Here is a 17,506-nt window from a genome sequence, read left to right as displayed (position 1 = left end):
TCGACTCAAGAGGAATACCAACTTTCCACCAGCACCTCAAGAGGAGGCTTCTCTCAGCTACAGGTATGTGAGAGGGATCCTGAGTTTGTGGCCTCAAGTGGAATGGACACCGAGATGTTCTGACTCGAAGTAAGGCCACATATCCCTGCAGTGAATTGAAAGCAGGCTTGTCTTTCATCTCCCAAGACGAAGGGATCTCTGAATCCCCTCTGGAGACCACAGAGAAAGAACTAGTTCTCTGCCTCACCTCGACCAGAGGCCTCACATCCTTTGAAAATGTGAGAGGTCCGCGGAGATCAATGCTTCCAAAGGAGACGATGCCTGACTCCACTTGAAAATGGATAGGAGTCCCAGGATCCCTGTGGCACGTGGAAAGGGGCCCTGGGTTTCCCGCCTCACGGAGAGACGCATCCCAATTGCCATGCCAAGTCTCGAGGAGAATCCCGAGGTGTCCCTCGCACCTAAGCAGGAGTGCTGACTTCGCTGAACAAACACGTGTCGGGAAGGACCCTCCCCGTCGTAACTCGAGAATATACCCCAGGTTCCAGCCGCAACTCGAGAAAAACCATGAGACATCCCCCTCGGCGCCAGATGAGGCCCGATTCCCCTGCACTGCGTGCAGAGCAATTTCGTGTTCCACATCAAACGTGAAAGGAGCCTTGATTTCCTTGATGGCACTCCAGAGAATACCCAACATCACTGTCTCAAGTCTAGAGGGATCCTGAGGTCACTGGAGCAACACGAAAGGGCTCCGTGCACCCCAAATCAACTCGAGATGAGACCTTAGTCCCTGGCTTCGACTCAAGAGGAATACCAACTTTCCACAAGCACCTCAAGAGGAGGCTTCTCTCAGCTCCAGGTATCAGAGAGGGACCCTGAGTTTGTGACCTCAAGTGGAATGGATACCGAGATGCTCTGACTCGAAGTAAGGCTGGATATCCCTGCAGTGAATTGAATGCCGGCTCGTCTTGAATCTCCCAAGACGAAGGGATGTCTGAATCCCCTGTGGAGACCACAGAGAAAGACGGAGTTCTCCGCCTCATCCCGACCGGAGGCCTCACATCCTTTGAAAACTCGAGAGGTCCGAGGAGATCAATGCTTCCAAAGGAGACGATGCATGACTCCTCTTGAAAGTAGATAGGAGTCCCAGGATCCCTGTGGCACGTGGAAAGGGACCCTGGGTCTCGCGCCTCACGTGGAGACACGTCCCAATTGCCATGCCAAGACTCGAGGAGAAACCCGAGGTGTCCCTCGCACCTAGACAGAAGTCCTGACGTGGCTGAACAAACACGTGTCTGGAAGGGACCTCCCCGTCGTAACTCGAGAATATACCCCAGGTTCCGGTCGCAACTCGAGAAAAACCATGAGACTACCCACTTGCTGCGAGATGAGGCCCGATTCCCCTGCACTGCGTGCAGAGCAATTCCGAGTTCCACATCAAACGTGAAAGGAGCCTTGATTTCCTTGATGGCACTCCAGAGAAAACCCAAGATAGCTGTCTCAAGTCTAGAGGGATCCTGAGGTCACTGGAGCAACTGGAAAGGGCTCCGTGGACCCCAAATCAACTCGAGATGAGAGCTTAGTCCCTGGCTTCGACTCAAGAGGAATACCAACTTTCCACCAGCACCTCAAGAGGAGGCTTCTCTCAGCTACAGGTATGTGAGAGGGATCCTGAGTTTGTGGCCTCAAGTGGAATGGACACCGAGATGTTCTGACTCGAAGTAAGGCCACATATCCCTGCAGTGAATTGAAAGCAGGCTTGTCTTTCATCTCCCAAGACGAAGGGATCTCTGAATCCCCTCTGGAGACCACAGAGAAAGAACTAGTTCTCTGCCTCACCTCGACCAGAGGCCTCACATCCTTTGAAAATGTGAGAGGTCCGCGGAGATCAATGCTTCCAAAGGAGACGATGCCTGACTCCACTTGAAAATGGATAGGAGTCCCAGGATCCCTGTGGCACGTGGAAATGGACCCTGGGTCTCCCGCCTCACATGGAGACGCGTCCCAATTGCCATGCCAAGACTCGAGGAGAATACCGAGGTGTCCCTCGCACCTAGGCAGGAGTCCTGACGTCGCTGAACAAACACGTGTCTGGAAGGGCCCTCCCCGTCGTACCTCGAGAATATACCTCAGCTTCCGGGTGCAACTCGAGAAAAACCATGAGACTTCCCCCTCGCTGCGAGATGAGGAACGATTCCCCTGCACTGCGTGCAGAGCAATTCTTTGTTCCACATCAAACTTGAAAGGAGCCTTGATTTCCTTGATGGCACTCCAGAGAAAACCCAAGATCATTGTCTCAAGTCTAGAGGGATCCTGAGGTCACTGTAGAAACACGAAAGGGCTCCGTGGACACCAAATCAACTCGAGATGAGAGCTTAGTCCCTGGCTTCGACTCAAGAGGAATACCAACTTTCCACAAGCACCTCAAGAAGAGGCATCTCTCAGCTGCAGGTATGTGAGAGGGACCCTGAGTTTGTGGCCTCAAGTGGAATGGACACCGAGATGCTCTGACTTGAAGTAAGGCCAGATATCCCTGCAGTGAATTGAATGCAGGCTCGTTTTGCATCTCCCAAGACGAAGGGATGTCTGAATCCCCTGTGGAGACCACAGAGAAAGACCTAGTTCTCTGCCTCATTGCGACCGGAGGCCTCACATAATTTGAAAACTCGAGAGGTCCGCGGAGATCAATGCTTCCAAAGGAGACGATGCCTGACTCCTCTTGAAAATGGATAGGATTCCCAGGATCCCTGTGGCACGTGGAAAGGGACTCTGGGTCTCCCGCCTCACATGGAGACGCGTCCCAGTTGCCATGCCAAGCCTCGTGGAGAATACCGAGGTGTCCATCGAACCTAGGCATTGGTTCTGACTTCGCTGAACTAACACGTGTCTGGAAGGGCACACCCCATCGTAACTCGAGAATATACCCCAGGTTCCAGCCGCAACTCGAGAAAAACCATGAGACTTCCCCCTCGCCGCGAGATGAGGCCCGATTCCCCTGCTCTGCGTGCAGAGCAATTCCGTGTTCCTGATCAAACGTGAAAGGAGCCTTGATTTCCTTAATGGCACTCCAGGGAAAACCCAAGATCACTGTCTCAAGTCTAGAGGGATCCTGAGGTCACTGGAGCAACACAAAAGGGCTCCGTGGACAGCACATCAACTCGAGATGAGAGCTTAGTCCCGGGCTTCGACTCAAGAGGAATACCAACTTTCCACAAGCACCTCAAGAAGAGGCATCTCTCAGCTGCAGGTATGTGAGAGGGACCCTGAGTTTGTGGCCTAAAGTGGAATGGACACCGAGATGCTCTGACTCGAAGTAAGGTCGGATATCCCTGCAGTGAATTGAATGCAGGCTCCTCTTGCATCTCCCAAGATGAAGGGATGTCACAATCCCCTGTGGAGACCACAGAGAAAGACCTAGTTCTCTGCCTCATCGCGACCGGAGGCCTCACATCCTTTGAAAACTCGAGAGGTCCGCGGAGATCAATTCTTCCAAAGGAGACGATGCCTGACTCCTCTTGAAAACGGATAGGAGTCCCAGGATCCCTGTGGCACGTGGAAAGGGACCCTGGGTCTCCCGACTCACGTGGAAACGCGTCGCAATTGCCATGCCAAGACTCGAGTAGAATTCTGAGGTATCCCTCGCACATAGGCAGGAGTTTTGACGTCGCTGAACCAACACGTGTCTGAACGGGCCCTACACGTCGTAACTCGAGAATATACCCCAGGTTCCGGCTGCAACTCGAGAAAAACAATGAGACTTCCCCCTCGTCGCGAGATGAGGCCCAATTCCCCTGCACTGCGTGCAGAGCAATTCCGTGTTCCACATCAAACGTGAAAGGAGCTTTGATTTCCTTGATGGCACACCAGAGAAAACCCAAGATCACTGTCTCAAGTCTAGAGGGATCCTGAGGTCACTGGAGCAACACGTAGGGCTCCGTGGACCCCAAATCAACTCGAGAGGAGAGCTTAGTCCCTGGCTTCGACTTAAGAGGAATACCAACTTTCCACAAGCACCTCAAGAGGAGGCTTCTCTCAGCTACAGGTATGTGAGAGGGACCCTGAATTTGTGGCCTCAAGTGGAATGGACACCGAGATGCTCTGACTCGAAGTAAGGCCGGATATCCCTGCAGTGAATTGAATGCAGGTTCGTCTTGCATCTCCTAAGACGAACGGATGTCTGAATCCCCTGTGGAGACCACAGAGAAGATCTAGTTCTCCGCCTCATCGCGACCAGAGGCCTCACATCCTTTGAAAACTCGAGAGGTCCGCGGAGATCAATGCTTCCAAAGGAGACGATGCCTGACTCCTCTTGAAAATGGATAGGAGTCCCAGGATCCATGTGGCATGTGGAAAGGGACACTGGGTCTCCCGCCTCACGTGGAGACGCGTCCCAATTGCCATGCCAAGATTCGAGGAGAATCCCGAGGTGTCCCTCGCACCTAGGCAGGAGTCCTGACGTTGCTGAACAAATAAATATCTGGAATTGCCCTCCCCGTCGTAACTCGAGAATATACCCCAGGTTCCGGCCGCAACTCGAGAAAAACCATGAGACTTCCCCCTCGCCGCGAGATGAGGCCAGATTCCCCTGCACTGTGTGCAGAGCAATTCCGTGTTCCACATCAAACGTGAAAGGAGCCTTGATTTTCTTGATGGCACTCCAGAGAAAACCCAAGATCACTGTCTCAAGTCTAGAGGGATCCTGAGGTCACTGGAGCAACACGAAAGGGCTCCGTCGACCCCAAATCAACTCGAGAGGAGAGCTTAGTCCCTGGCTTCGACTCAAGAGGAATACCAACTTTCCACAAGCACCTCAAGAGGAGGTTTCTCTCAGCTACAGGTATGTGAGAGGGACCCTCAATTTGTGGCCTCAAGTTGAATGGACACCGAGATGCTCTGACTCGAAGTAAGGCCGGATATCCCTGCAGTGAATTGAATGCAGGCTCGCCTTGCATCTCACAAGACGAAGGGATATCTGAATCCCCTGTGGAGACCCCAGAGAAAGACCTAGTTCTCCGCCTCATCGCGACCGGAGGCTTCACATCCTTTGAAAACTCGAGTGGTCTGCGGAGATCAATGCTTCCAAAGGAGACGATGCCTGACTCCTCTTGAAAATGGATAGGAGTCCCAGGATCCCTGTGGCACGTGGAAATGGACCCTGGGTCTCCCGCCTCACGTGGAGACGCGTCCCAATTGCCATGCCAAGCCTCGAGGAGAATCCCGAGGTGTCCCTCGCACCTAGGCAGGAGTCCTGACGTCCCTGAACAAACACGTGTCTGGAAGGGCCCTCCCCGTCGTAACTCGAGAATATACCCCAGGTTCCGTCCGCAACTCGAGAAAAACCATGAAACTTCCCCCTCGCCGCGAGATGAGGCCCGATTCCCCTGAACTGCGTGCAGAGCAATTCCGTGTTCCACATCAAACGTGAAAGGAGCCTTGATTTCCTTGATGGCACTCCAGAGAAACCCCAAGATCACTGTCTAAATTCTAGGGGAATCCTGAGGTCACTGGAGCAACACGAAAGGGCTCCGTCGACCCCAAATCAACTCGAGATGAGAGGTTAGTCCCTGGCTTCGAATCAAGAGGAATACCAACTTTCCACAAGCCCCTCAAGAGGAGGCTTCTCTCAGCTACAGGTATGTGAGAGGGACCCTGAGTTTGTGGCCTCAAGTGGAATGGACACCGAGATGCTCTGACTCGAAGTAAGGCCGGATATCCCTGCAGTGAATTGAATGCAGGCTCGTATTGCATTTCCCAAGACGAAGGGATGTCTGAATCCCATGTGGAGACCACAGAGAAAGACGGAGTTCTCCGCCTCATCGCGACCGGAGGCCTCACATCCTTTGAAAACTCGAGAGGTCCGCGAAGATCAATGCTTCCAAAGGAGACGATGCCTGACTACTTTTGAAAATGGATAGGAGTCCCAGGATCCCTGTGGCACGTGGAAAGGGACCCTGGTCTCCCGCCTCACGTGGGGACGCATCCCAATTGCCATGCCAAGACTCGAGGAGAATCCCGAGGTGTCCCTCGCACCTAGATAGGAGTCCTGACTTCGCTGAACAAACACGTGTCTGGAAGGGCCCTCCCCGTCGTAACTCGAGAATATACCCCAGGTTCCGGCCGCAACCCGAGAAAAACAATGCGACTTCACCATCGCCGCGAGATGAGGCCCGATTTCCCTGCGCTGCATGCAGAGCAATTCCGTGTTCCACATCAAACGTGAAAGGAGCTTTGATTTCCTTGATGGCACTCCAGAGAAAACCCAAGATAACTTTCTCAAGTCTAGAGGGATCCTCAGGTCACTGTAGCAACAGGAAAGGGCTCCGTGGACCCCAAATCAACTCGAGATGAGAGCTTAGTCCCTGGCTTCGACTCAAGAGGAATACCAACTTTCCACAAGCACCTCAAGAGGAGGCTTCTCTAAGCTACAGGTATGTGAGAGGGACCCTGAGTTTGTGGCCTCAAGTGGAATGGACACCGAGATGCTCTGAATTGAAGTAAGGCCGGATATCCCTGCAGTGAATTGAATGCAGGCTCGTCTTGCATCTCCCAAGACGAAGGGATGTCTGAATCCCCTGTGGAGACCACAGAGAAAGACCTAGTTCTCCGCCTCATCGCGACCGGAGGCCTCACATCCTTTGAAAACTCGAGAGGTCCGCGGAGATCAATGCTTCCAAAGGAGACGATGCCTGACTCCTCTTGAAAATGGATAGGAGTCCCAGGATCCCTGTGGCACGTGTAAAGGGACACTGGGTCTCCCGCCTCACGTGGAGATGCGTCCCAATTGCCATGCCAAGACTCGAGGAGAATCCCGAGGTGTGCCTCGCACCTAGGCAGGAGTTCTGACGTCGCTAAACAAACACGTGTCTGGAAGGGCCCTCCCCGTCGTAACTCGAGAATATACCCCAGGTTCCGGCCGCAACTCGAGAAAAACCATGAGACTACCCCCTCGCCGCGAGATGAGGCCCGATTCCCCTGCACTGCGTGCAGAGCAATTCCGTGTTCCACATCAAACGTGAAAGGAGCCTTGATTTCCTTGATGGCACTCCAGAGAAAACCCAAGATCACTGTCTCAAGTCTAGAGGGAGCCTGAGGTCACTGGAGCAACACGAAAGAGCTCCGTGGACCCCAATTCAACTCGAGATGAGAGCTTAGTCCTTGGCTTCGACTCAAGAGGAATACCAACTTTCCCAAGCACGTCAAGAGGAGGCTTCTCTCAACTACAGGTATGTGAGAGGGACCCTGAGTTTGTGACCTCAAGTGGAATGGACCCCGAGATGCTCTGACTCGAAGTAAGGCCAGATATCCCTGCAATGAATTGAATGCAGGCTCGTCTTGCATCTCCCAAGACGAAGGGATGTCTGAATCCCCTGTGGAGACCACAGAGAAAGACCTAGTCCTCCGCCTCAACGCGAAAAGAGGCCTCACATCCTTTTAAAACTCGTGAGGTCCGCGGAGATCAATGCTTCCAAAGGAGACGATGCCTGACTCCTCTTGCAAATGGATAGGAGTCCCAGGATCCCTGTTGCACGTGGAAAGGGACACTGGGTCTCGGGCCTCACCTGGAGCCGCGTCCCAATTGCCCTGCCAAGACTCGAGGAGAATCCCGAGGTGTCTCTTGCACCTAGGCAGGAGTCCTGACGTCGCTGAACAAACACGTGTCTGGAAGGGCCCTCCCCTTCGTAACTCGAGATTATACCCCAGGTTCCGGCCGCAACTCGAGAAAAACCATGAGACTTCCCTCTCGCCTCGAGATGAGGCCCGATTCCCCTGCACCGCGTGCAGAGCAGTTCCGTGTTCCACATCAAACGTGAAAGGAGCCTTGATTTCCTTGATGGCACTCCAGAGAAAACCCAAGATCACTGTCTCAAGTCTAGAGGGATCCTGAGGTCACTGGAGCAACACGAAAGGGCTCCGTGGACCCCAAATCAACTCGAGATGATAGCTTAGTCCCTGGCTTCGACTCAAGAGGAATACCAAGTTTCCACAAGCACCTCAAGAGGAGGCTTCTCTCAGCTACAGCTATGTGAGAGGGACCCTGAGTTTGGGGCCTCAAGTGGAATGGACACTGAGATGCTCTGACTCGAAGTAAGGTCGGATATCCCTACAGTGAATTGAAAGCAGTCTTGTCTTGCATCTCCCAAGACGAAGGGATGTCTGAATCCCCTGTGGAGCCCACAGAGAAAAACCTAGTTCTCCGCCTCATTGCGACCGGAGGCCTCATATCCTTTGAAAACTCGAGAGGTCCGCGGAGATCAATGCTTCCAAAGGAGACAATGCCTGACTCCTCTTGAAAATGGATAGGAGTCCCAGGATCCCTGTGGCACGTGGAAAGGGACCCTGGGTCTCCCGCCTCATGGGGAGACGCGTCCCAATTGCCATGGCAAGACTCGAGGAGAATCCCGAGGTGTCCCTCGCAACTAGGCAGGAGTTCTGACGTCGCTGAACAAACACATGTCTGGAAGGGCCCTCCCCGTCGTAACTCGAGAATATACCCCAGGTTCCGGCCTACACTCGGGAAAAACCATGAGACTTCCCCCTCGCACCGAGATGAGGCCCGATTCCCTTGCACTGCGTGCAGAGCAATTCCGTGTTCCCCATCAAACGTGAAAGGAGCCTTGATTTCCTTGATGGCACTCCAGAGAAAACCTAAGATCACTGTCTCAAGTCCAGAGGGATCCTGATGTCACTGTAGCAACACGAAATGGCTCCGTGGACACCAAATCAACTCGAGATGAGAGCTTAGTCCCTGGCTTCGACTCAAGAGGAATACCAACTTTCCACAAGCACCTCAAGAGGAGGCTTCTCTCAGCTACAGGAATGTGAGAAGGACCCTGAGTTTGTGGCCTCAAGTGGAATGGACACCGAGATGCTCTGACTCGAAGTAAGGCCGGATATCCCTGCAGTGAATTGAATGCAGGCTCGTCTTGCATCTCCCAAGACGAAGGGATGTCTGAATCCCCTGTGGAGACCACAGAGAAAGACCTAGTTCTCCGCCTCATCGCGACCGGAGGCCTCACATCCTTTGAAAACTCGAGAGGTCCGCGGAGATCAATGCTTCCAAAGGAGACGATGCCTGACTCCGCTTGAAAATGGATAGGAGTCCCAGGATCCCTGTGACACGTGGAAAGGGACACTTGGTCTCCCGCCTCACGTGGAGACGCGTCCCAATTGCCATGCCAAGACTCGAGGAGAATCCCGAGGTGTCCCTCTCACCTAGTCAGGAGTCCTGAGGTCGCTGAACAAACACTTGTCTGGAAGGGCCCTCCCCGTCGTAAGCCGAGAATATACCCCAGGTTCCAGCCGCAACTCAAGCAAAACCATGAGACTTCCCCCTCGCCGCGAGATGAGGCCCGATTTCCCTGCACTGTGTGCAGAGCAATTCCGTGATCCACATGAAACAGGAAAGGAGGCTTGATTTCCTTGATGGCACTCCAGACAAAAAGCAAGATCACTGTCTCAAGTCTAGAGGGATTCTGAGGTCACTGTAGAAATGCGAAAGGGCTCCGTGGACCCCAAATCAACCCGAGATGAGAGGTTAGTCCCTGGCTTCGACTCAAGAGGAATACCAACTTTCCACAAGCACCTCAAGAGGAGGCTTCTCTCAGCTACAAGTATGTGAGAGGGACCCTGAGTTTGTGGCCTCAACTGAAAAGGACACCGAAATGCTCTGACTCGAAATAAGGCCAGATATCCCTGCAGTGAATTGAATGCAGGCTCGTCTTGCATCTCCCAATACGAAGGGATGTCTGAACCCCTGTGGAGACCACAGAGAAAGACCTAGTTCTCCGCCTCTTCGGGACCGGAGGCCTGACATCCTTTGAAAACTCGAGAGCTCCGCGGAGATCAATGCTTCCAAAGGAGATGATGCCTGACTCCTCTTGAATATGGATAGGAGTCCCAGGATCCCTGTGGCACGTGGAAACGGACCCTGGGTCTCCAGCCTCAAGGGGAGACGCGTCCCAATTGCCATGTCAAGACTCGAGGAGAATCCCGGGTGTCCATCCCACCTAGGCAGGAGTCCTGACGTCGCTGAACAAACACGTGTCTGGAAGGGCCCTCCCCATCGTAACTCGAGAATATACCCCAGGTTCGGTCCGCAACTCGAGAAAAACCATGAGACTTCCCCCTCGCCGCGAGATGAGGCCCGAATCCCCTGCACTGCGTGCAGAGCAGTTCCGTGTTCCACATCATACGTGAAAGGAGCCTGGATTTCCTTGATGGCACTCCAGAGACAACCCAAGATCACTGTCTCAAGTCTAGTGGGATCCTGAGGTCACTGGAGCAACACAAAAGGGCTCCGTGGACCCCAAATCAACTCGAGATGAGAGCTTAGTCCCTGGCTTCGACTCAAGGGGAATACCAACTTTCCACAAGCACCTCAAAAGGAGGCTTCTCTCAGCTACAGGAATGTGAGAAGGACCCTGAGTTTGTGGCCTCAAGTGGAATGGACACCGAGATGCTCCGACTCGAAGTAAGGTCGGATATCCCTGCAGTGAATTGAATGAAGGCTCGTCTTGCATCTCCCATGACGAAGGAATGTCAGAATCCCCTGTGGAAACCACAGAGAAAGACCTAGTTCTCCGCCTCATCGCGACCGGAGGCCTCACATTCTTTGAAAATTCATGAGGTCCGCGGAGATCAATGCTTCCAAAGGAGACGATGCCTGACTCCTCTTGAAAATGGATAGGAGTCCCAGGATCCCTGTGGCACGTGGAAAGGGACCCTGGGTCTCCCGCCTCACATGGATACGCGTCGCAATTGCCATGACAAGACTCGAGTAGAATACTGAGGTGTCAATCGCACATAGGCAGGAGTCCTGACGTCGCTGTACAAACACGTGTCTGGAAGGGCCCTACACGTCGTAACTCGAGAACATACCCCAGGTTCCGGCCGCAACTCGAGAAAAACCATGAGACTTCCCCCTCGCCGCGAGATGAGGCCCGATTCCCCTGCACTGCGTGCAGAGCAATTCCGTGTTCCACATCAAACGAGAAAGGAGACTTGATTTCCTTGATGGCACTCCAGAGAAAACCCAAGATCACTGTCTCAAGTCTAGAGGGTTCCTGAGGTCACTGTATCAACAGGAAAGGGCTCCGTGGAGCCCAAATCAACTCGAGATGAGAGCTTAGTCCCTGGCTTCGACTCAAGAGGAATACCAACTTTCCACAAGCACCTCAAGAGGAGGTTTCTCTCAGCTACATGTATGTGAGAGGGACCCTGAGTTTGTGGCCTCAAGTGGAATGGACACCGAGATGCTCTGACTCGAAGTAAGGCCGGATATCCCTGCAGTGAATTGAATGCAGGCTCGTCTTGCATCTCCCAAGACGAAGGGATGTCTGAATCCCCTGTGGAGACCACAGAGAAATAACTAGTTCTCCACCTCATCGCGGTCAAAGGCCTCACATCCTTTGAAAATTCGAGAGGTCCGCGGAGATCAATGCTTCCAAAGGAGACGATGCCTGACTCCTCTTGAAAATGGATAGGATTCCCAGGATCCCTGTGGCACGTGGGAAGGGACCCTGGGTCTTCCGCCTCATGTGGAGACGCGTCCCACTTGCCATGCCAAGCATCGTGGAGAATACCGAGGTGTCCATCGAACCTAAGCATTGGTTCTGACTTCGCTGAACTAACACGTGTCTGGAAGGGCACACCCCGTCGTAACTCGAGAATATACCCCAGGATCCGGCTGCAACTCGAGAAAAACCATGAGACTTCCCCCTCGCCGCGAGATGAGGCCCGATTCCCCTGCTCTGCGTGCAGAGCAATTCCGTGTTCCACATCAAACGTGAAAGGAGCCTTGATTTCCTTAATGGCACTCCAGAGAAAACCCAAGATCACTGTCTCAAGTCTAGAGGGATCCTGAGGTCACTGGAGCAACACAAAAGGGCTCCGTGGACACCAAATCAACTCGAGATGAGAGCTTAGTCCCTGGCTTCGACTCAAGAGGAATACCAACTTTCCACAAGCACCTCAAGAAGAGGCATCTCTCAGCTGCAGGTATGTGAGAGGGACCCTGAGTTTGTGGCCTCAAGTGGAATGGACACCGAGATGCTCTGACTCGAAGTAAGGTCGGATATCCCTGCAGTGAATTGAATGAAGGCTCGTCTTGCATCTCCCATGACGAAGGAATGTCAGAATCCCCTGTGGAAACCACAGAGAAAGACCTAGTTCTCCGCCTCATCGCAACCGGAGGCCTCACATTCTTTGAAAATTCATGAGGTCCGCGGAGATCAATGCTTCCAAAGGAGACGATGCCTGACTCCTCTTGAAAATGGATAGGAGTCCCAGGATCCCTGTGGCACGTGGAAAGGGACCCTGGGTCTCCCGCCTCACATGGATACGCGTCGCAATTGCCATGCCAAGACTCGAGTAGAATACTGAGGTGTCCCTCGCACATAGGCAGGAGTCCTGACGTCGCTGTACAAACACGTGTCTGGAAGGGCCCTACACGTCGTAACTCGAGAACATACCCCAGGTTCCGGCCGCAACTCGAGAAAAACCATGAGACTTCCCCCTCGCCGCGAGATGAGGCCCGAATCCCCTGCACTGCGTGCAGAGCAATTCCGTGTTCCACATCAAAGGAGAAAGGAGCCTTGATTTCCTTGATGGCACTCCAGAGAAAACCCAAGATCACTGTCTCAAGTCTAGAGGGTTCCTGAGGTCACTGTATCAACAGGAAAGGGCTCCGTGGAGCCCAAATCAACTCGAGATGAGAGCTTAGTCCCTGGCTTCGACTCAAGAGGAATACCAACTTTCCACAAGCACCTCAAGAGGAGGTTTCTCTCAGCTACATGTATGTGAGAGGGACCCTGAGTTTGTGGCCTCAAGTGGAATGGACACCGAGATGCTCTGAATCGAAGTAAGGCCGGATATCCCTGCAGTGAATTGAATGCAGGCTCGTCTTGCATCTCCCAAGACGAAGGGATGTCTGAATCCCCTGTGGAGACCACAGAGAAATAACTAGTTCTCCACCTCATCGCGACCAAAGGCCTCACATCCTTTGAAAATTCGAGAGGTCCGCGGAGATCAATGCTTCCAAAGGAGACGATGCCTGACTCCTCTTGAAAATGGATAGGATTCCCAGGATCCCTGTGGCACGTGGGAAGGGACCCTGGGTCTTCCGCCTCACGTGGAGACGCGTCCCACTTGCCATTCCAAGCCTCGTGGAGAATACCGAGGTGTCCATCGAACCTAAGCATTGGTTCTGACTTCGCTGAACTAACACGTGTCTGGAAGGGCACACCCCGTCGTAACTCGAGAATATACCCCAGGATCCGGCTGCAACTCGAGAAAAACCATGAGACTTCCCCCTCGCCGCGAGATGAGGCCCGATTCCCCTGCTCTGCGTGCAGAGCAATTCCGTGTTCCACATCAAACGTGAAAGGAGCCTTGATTTCCTTAATGGCACTCCAGAGAAAACCCAAGATCACTGTCTCAAGTCTAGAGGGATCCTGAGGTCACTGGAGCAACACGAAAGGGCTCCGTGGACCCCAAATCAACTCGAGATGAGAGCTTAGTCCCTGGCTTCGACTCAAGAGGAATACCAACTTTCCACAAGCACCTCAAGAAGAGGCATCTCTCAGCTGCAGGTATGTGAGAGGTACCCTGAGTTTGTGGCCTCAAGTGGAATGGACACCGAGATGCTCTGACTCGAAGTAAGGCCGGATATCCCTGCAGTGAATTGAATGCAGGCTCGTCTTGCATCTCCCAAGACGAAGGGATGTCTGAATCCCCTGTGGAGACCACAGAGAAAGACCTCGTTCACCGCCTTTTCGCGACCGGAGACCTCACATCCTTTGAAAACTCCAGAGGTCCGCGGAGATCAATGCTTCCAAAGGAGACGATGCCTGACTCCTCTTGAAAATGGTTAGGAGTCCTAGGATCCCTATCCACATGGACGGGGACTCTGGGTCTCCCGCTTCATGTGGAGACGTGTCCCAATTGCCATGCCAAGACTCGAGGAGTATCCCGAGGTGTCCCTCGCACCTAGGCAGGAGTGCTGAGGTCGCTGAACAAACACGTGTTTGGAAGGGCCCTCCCCGTCGTAACTCTAGAATATACCCCAGGTTCCGGCCGCAACTCGAGAAAAACCATGAGACTTCCCCCTCGCCGCGAGATGATTCCCGATTCCCCTGCACTGCGTGCAGAGCAATTCCGTGTTCCACATCAAACGTGAAAGGAGCCTTGATTTCCTTGATGGCACTCCAGAGAAAACGCAAGATCACTGTCTCAAGTCTAGAGGGATCCTGAGGTCACTGTAGCAACAAGAAAGGGCTCCGTGGACCCCAAATCAACTCGAGCTGAGAGCTTAGTCCCTGGCTTCAACTCAAGAGGAATACCAACTTTCCACAAGCACCTCAAGAGGAGGCTTCTCTCAGCTACACTTATGTGAGAGGGACCCTGAGTTTGTGACCTCAAGTGGAATGGACACCGAGATGCTCTGACTCGAAGTAAGGCCGAATATCCCTGCAGTGAAGTGAATGCAGGCTCGTCTTGCATCTCCCAAGACGAAGGGATGTCTGAATCCCCTGTGGAGACCACAGAGAAAGACCTAGTCCTCCGCCTCATCGCGACCGGAGGCGTCACATCCTTTGAAACCTCGAGAGGTACGCGGAGATCAATGCTTCCAAAGGAGACGATGCCTGACTCCTCTTGAAAATGGATAGGAGTCCCAGGATCCCTGTGGCACGTGGAAAGGGACCCTGGGTCTCCCGCCTCACGTGGAGACGCGTCCTAATTGCAATGCCAAGACTCGAGGAGAATCCCGAGGTGTCCCTCGCACCTAGGCCGGAGTCCTGACGTCGCTGAACAAACACGGGTCTGGAAGGGCCCTCCCTGTCGTAACTCGAGAATATACTCCAGGTTCCGGCCGCAACTCGAGAAAAACAATGGGACTTCCCCCTCGCCGCGAGATGAGGCCCGATTCCCCTGCACTGCGTGCAGAGCAATTCCGTGTTCCACATCAAACGTGAAAGGAGCCTTTATTTCCCTGATGCCACTCCAGAGAAAACCCAAAGTCACTCTCACAAGTCTAGAGGGATCCTGAGGTCACTGGAGCAACATGAAAGGGCTCCGTGGACCCCAAATCAACTCGAGATGAGAGCTTAGTCCCTGGCTTCGACTCAAGAGGAATACCAACTTTCCACAAGCACCTCAAGAGGAGGCTTCTCTCAGCTACACTTATGTGAGAGGTACCCTGAGTTTGTGGCCTCAAGTGGAATGGACACCGAGATGCTCTGACTCGAAGTAAGGCCGGATATCCCTGCAGTAAATTGAATGCAGGCTCGTCTTGCATCTCCCAAGACGAAGGGATGTCTGAATCCCCTGTGGAGACCACAGAGAAAGACCTAGTTCCCCGCCTTTTCGCGACCGGAGACCTCACATCCTTTGAAAACTCCAGAGGTCCGCGGAGATCAATGCTTCCAAAGGAGACGATGCCTGACTCCTCTTGAAAATGGTTAGGAGTCCTAGGATCCCTATCCACATGGATGGGGACTCTGGGTCTCCCGCTTCACGTGGAGACGCGTCCCAATTGCCATGCCAAGACTCGAGAAGTATCCCGAGGTGGCCCTCGCACCTAGGCAGGAGTCCTGACGTGGCTGAACAAACACGTGTCTGGAAGGGCCCTCCCCGTCGTAACTCGAGAATATAACCCAGGTTCCGGCAGCAACTCGAGAAAAACCATGAGACTTCCCCCTCGCCCCGAGATGAGGCCCGATTCCCCTGCATTGCGTGCACAGCAATTCCGTGTTCCACATCAAACGTGAAAGGAGCATTGATTTCCTTGATGGCACTCCAGAGAAAACCCAAGATCACTGTCTCAAGTCTAGAGGGATCCTGAGGTCACTGGATCAACACGAAAGGGCTCCGTGGACCCCAAATCAACTCGAGATGAGAGCTTAGTCCCTGGCTTCGACTCAAGAGGAATACCAACTTTCCACAAGCACCTCAAGAGGAGGCTTCTCTCAGCTACAGGTAGGTGAGAGGGACCCTGAGTTTGTGGCCTCAAGTGGAATGGACACCGAGATGCTCTGACTCGAAGTAAGGCCGGATATCCCTGCAGTAAATTGAATGCAGGCTCGTCTTGCATCTCCCAAGACGAAGGTATGTCTCAATCCACTGTGGAGACCACAGAGAAAGACCTAGTCCTCCGCCTCATCGCGACCGGAGGCCTCACATCCTTTGAAACCTCGAGAGGTCCGCGGAGATCAATGCTTCCAAAGGAGACGATGCCTAACTCCTCTTGAAAATGTATAGGAGTCCCAGGATCCCTGTGGCACGTGGAAAGGGACACTGGGTCTCCCGCCTCACGTGGAGACGCGTCCCAATTGCAATGCCAAGACTCGAGGAGAATCCCGAGGTGTCCCTCGCACCTAGGCCGGAGTCCTGACGTCGCTGAACAAACACGTGTCTGGAAGGGCCCTCCCCGTCGTAACTCGAGAATATACCACAGGTTCCGGCCGCAACTCGAGAAAAACCATGAGACTTCCCCGTCGCCGCGAGATGAGGCCCGATTCCCCTGCACTGCGTGCAGAGCAATTCCGTGTTCCACATCAAACGTGAAAGGAGCCTTGATTTCCTTGATGGCACTCCAGAGAAAACCCAAGATCACTGTCTCAAGGCTAGAGGGATCCTGAGGTCACTGTAGCAACACGGAAGGGCTCCGTGAACCCCAAATCAACTCGAGATGAGAGCTTAGGCCCTGGCTTCGACTCAAGAGGAATACCAACTTTCCACAAGCACCTCAAGAGGAGGCTTCTCTCAGCTACAGGTATGTGAGAGGGACCCTGAGTTTGTGGCCTCAACTGAAAAGGACACCGAAATGCTCTGACTCGAAGTAAGGCCAGATATCCCTGCAGTGAATTGAATGCAGGCTCGTCTTGCATCTCCCAATACGAAGGGATGACTGAACCCCTGTTGGGACCACAGAGAAAGACCTAGTTCTCCGCCTCATCGCGACCGGAGGCCTCACATCCTTGGAAAATTCGAGAGGTCCGCGGAGATCAATGCTTCCAAAGGAGAAGATGCTTGACTCCTCTTAAAATGGATACGAGACCCAGGATCCCTGTGGCACACGGAAAGGGACCCTGGGTCTCCAGCCTCACGGGGAGACGCGTCCCAATTACCATGCCAAGACTCGAGGAGAATCCCGAGGTGTCCCTCGCACCTAGGCAGGAGTCCTGACATCGCTGAACAAACACGTGTCCGGAAGGGCCCTCCCCGTCGTAACTCAAGAATATACCCCAGGTTCCGGCCGCAACTCGAGATAAACCATGAGACTTCCCCCTCGCCGCGAGATGAGGCCCGATTCCCCTGCATTCTGTGCAGAGCAATTCCGTGTTCCACATCAAACATGAAAGGAGGCTTGATTTCCTTGATGGCACTCCAGAGAAAAAGCAAGACCACTCTGTCAAATCTAGAGGGATCCTGAGGTCACTGGAGAAACACAATAGGGCTCCGTGGACCCAAATCAACTCGAGATGAGTGCTTATTCTCTGGCTTCCAC

Source organism: Dama dama, chromosome 29 (genome assembly GCF_033118175.1).
Source record: "Dama dama isolate Ldn47 chromosome 29, ASM3311817v1, whole genome shotgun sequence".
Taxonomy (NCBI): Eukaryota; Metazoa; Chordata; class Mammalia; order Artiodactyla; family Cervidae; genus Dama; species Dama dama.
This window is presented reverse-complemented; position numbering follows the sequence as displayed.